Source organism: Triticum aestivum, chromosome 5B (assembly GCF_018294505.1).
Source record: "Triticum aestivum cultivar Chinese Spring chromosome 5B, IWGSC CS RefSeq v2.1, whole genome shotgun sequence".
NCBI classification, from domain to species: domain Eukaryota; kingdom Viridiplantae; phylum Streptophyta; class Magnoliopsida; order Poales; family Poaceae; genus Triticum; species Triticum aestivum.
Genome location: NC_057807.1, coordinates 20,415,515 through 20,419,459, shown reverse-complemented (window position 1 = coordinate 20,419,459; position 3,945 = coordinate 20,415,515).

Here is a 3,945-nt window from a genome sequence, read left to right as displayed (position 1 = left end):
CCATCATCACATTCTATTCCATCCATAGTGTTATATCCATGGCTCACGCTCATGTATTGCGTGAAGGTTGAAAAAGTTTGAGATTATTTAAGTATGAAACAATTGCTTGGCTTGTCATCGAGGGTGTAGAATTTGGGAACATTTTTGTGTGATGAAAATGAAGCATAGCCTAACTATATGATTTTATAGGGATAAACTTTCTTTAGCCATGTTATTTTGAGAAGACATGATTGATTTTATTAGTATGCTTGAAGTATTACTATTTATTTTTTCAATATGAACTTTTATTTTGAATCATTTGGATATGAACATTCATGCCACAATAAATAAAATTACATTGAGAATTATGCTAGGTAGCATTCCACATCAAAAATTCTGTTTTTATCATTTACCTACTCGAGGACGAGAAGGAATTAAGCTTGGGGATGCTTGATACATCTCCAACGTATCTATAATTTTTGATTGTTCCATGCTATTATATCACCCCTTATGGATGATTATGGGCTTTATTTTACACATTTATACCATTTTTGGGACTAACCCACTAACCGGAGGCCCAGCCCGTATTGCTGTTTTTTTGCTTATTTCAGTATTTCAAAGAAAAGGAATATCAAACGGAGTCCAAACTGAATGAAATCTCCGGGAGCGTGATTTTTTGAACGAACGTGATCCAGAGGACTTAGAGTGCAAGCCAAGAAGCAGCCGAGACGACCACGAGATAAGAGGGCGCGCCCACCCCTACAAGGCGCGTCCCCCTGTCTCGTGGGCCCCTCGGGCGGCCACCGACGTACTTCTTCCTCCTATATATACCCACGTACCCCGAAAACATCCAGGGAGCCAATGAAAAACAATTTCCACTGCCATAACCTTCTGTATCCGCGAGATCCCATCTTGGAGCCATCGCCAGCGCTCCGCCGGAGGGGGAATCGACCATGGAGGGCTTCTACATCAACACCATAGCCCCTCCGATGAGTTGTGAGTAGTTTACCATAGACCTTCGGGTCCATAGTTATTAGCTAGATGGGTTCTTCTCTCTTTTTGGATCTCAATACCATGTTCTCCCCCTCTCCTGTGGAGATCTATTCAATGCAACTCTTTTTGCGGTGTGTTTGTCGAGATCCAATGAATTGTGGGTTTATGATCAAGTTTATCTATGAGAAATATTTGAATCTCCTCTGAATTCTTTTATGTATGATTGAGTTATCTTTGCAAGTCTCTTCAAGTTATCAGTTTGGTTTGGCCTACTAGATTGATCTTTCTTGCCATGGGAGAAGTGCTTAGCTTTGGGTTCAATCTTGTGGTGTCCTTTCCCAGTGACAACACGGGCATCAAGGCACGTATTGTATTGTTGCCATCGAGGATAAAAAGATGGGGTTTATATCATATTGCTTGAGTTTATCCCTCTACATATGTCATCTTTCTTAATGCGTTACTCTGTTCTTATGAACTTAATAGATGCATGCTGGATAGCGGTCAATATGTGGAGTAATAGTACTAGATGCAGGCAGGAGTCGGTCTACTTTTCACAAACGGGATGCCTACATACATGGTCATGCCTAGATAATCTCATAATTATTCGCTTTTCTATCAATTGCTCGACAGCAATTTGTTCACCCACCGTAATACTTATGCTATCTTGAGAGAAGCCACTAGTGAAACCTATGGCCCCAGGTCTATCTTTTATCATATAAGCTTTCAATCTACTTTTATTTGCATCTTTACTTTTCTTATCTATATTATAAAATACCAAAAATATATTTATCTTATCATACTATCTCTATCAGATCTCACTTTCGCAAGTGGTCGTGAAGGGATTGACAACCCCTTTATTGCGTTGGTTGCGAGTTCTTAGTTTGTTTGTGTAGGTGCGTGGGACTTTTGAGGAGCCTCCTACTGGATTGATACCTTGGTTCTCAAAAACTGAGGGAAATACTTACGCTACTATTGCTGCATCACCCTTTCCTCTTCAAGGAAAAGCAACACAAGCTCAAGATGTAACAGCCGCTCAGTCGCTGACGTCAAGAAGGCTTCGGCTGATAGCACGACGTCGAGTGCCCATAACTGTTCCCGCGTAGTTGGTTAGTGCATATAGGTCATTCACCAGACTCAGATCAAATACCAAGATCTCGTTAAGCATGTTATTATGAAGTAACTGCGAACGCCGACCAGGGCCAGGCCCACCTCTCGCCTAGGTGGTCTCAACCTGCCCTATCGCTCCGCCACAAAGATCCACATAGAGGGTCGTCGGGACAAATGTCCTGTCAGCCCCCAATCCGTGAATCACTCGCGGGTACTCTACGAGCCGACCCGACTTATTCACCATCTGTATAGTATGTATGTATGTATGTATGTATGTATGTATGTATGTATGTATGTATGTATAGTATATACCCATGGTCACCTCCCGAGTGATCACGGCTCAATAGTATAGCAACGCAGACTGACAAGAATGTAGGGCCACTGATGATAAACTAGCATCTTATACTAAGCATTTAGGATTGTGGGTAAGGTATCAACAACTGTAGCAACAATGATATGCTATGCAACAGAATAGGATTAACCGAAATAGTAACATGCTACACTACTCTAATGCAAGCAGTAAGGATAGAATAGGCGATATCTGGTGATCAAGGGGGTGGGGCTTGTCTGGTTGCTCTGGCAAGAAGTAGGGGTCGTCAACTCCGTAGTCGAACTGGGCAGCAGCAGTGTCGTCTCGTAGTCTACCGGAGAGAAGAGGGGGAAGAAACAATAAATACAATGCAAACATAAGCATGATGATGCATGACATGACAATGAGCGGTGTTAGGTGTGCCCTAATGCGGTAGTAGGCCATACTGGCGAAAGGGGGAAACATCCAGGAAAGTATCCCCGGTGTTTCGCATTTCTGGACAGATGAACTGGAGGTGAAATGTTGCAGGTTCACTATGCTAGGGACACGTGGCGAACGAACGGGCTGCTTGTCTGGATTCGTCTCATCGTTCTGAGCAACTTTCATGTACAAAGTTTTTTCATTCGAGCTACGGTTTATTTTATATTAATTTTAAAAGATTTAATCATTTTTATTATTTATTTAATTATTTTACATCAACATTATGGAGAATAGTGTATGCTGATGTCATCACGATGTCATCAGTCAACAGGGCGTTGCCTGGGTCAACCTGACGTGTGGGTCCCAGCTGTCATCGACTGTTAACAAACCTAACAAATTAATTAGCTAACCTAAGTGATTAGGTTAATCTAATCAGGATTAATTAAGTTAATTAATTATCTTAATTAATTAATTAATTAATATTTTTATTTATTATTATTACTATTTTTAAATTATTATTTTTATTAAAACGTTCCAGGGGATGGGCCCCATTTGTCATAGGCCCTAGGGCCTTAACAGGCACAGGGGAAGCGAGCGCTGGGCGCGGTTGCGGGCGCCCTGACGGGCACTGCAGGACAGGACGGACCCGGGCGGCGGCCAGCGAGGGGACCACGGCCGCGGCGAGGCCGGCCGCCAGTGGCCGGACTGGAAGGGACGGGAGGAGCACCGGGCGGCGCCGGAGCGGGGTAGGGAGAAGGCAGGGGCGCGGGAGCGCTCCGTGAGCGGGCGCGGCCATGCACGAGCGGGCGAGCGCGGGGGCTGCAGTGGTGGTGCCGGCCGCGCCGTAGCACAGCAGCAGCTACTGCAGCTCGCGGCGGGGCACAGTCAGGAGAGGCAAGGGGGCGACGGCATGGCCGACACGGTGGTGCGCGTGCGTGCGGTGGCGCATCGAGGGAGGCGCGGACGCCGCGGGGACAGGGGAGGACGAGGCCTCACAGCGGGAGCGTAGGTTCAAGGCAGTGGGGCGTGGGGAGGAGACGGTGACGACGGTGACGTGGTGACGAGGTGCAGCGACGCGACAGCTCCGGCGAGGTGTCGAGGAGGACGACGAGGTGGCCGTGGCAGTGGTGTTCCAG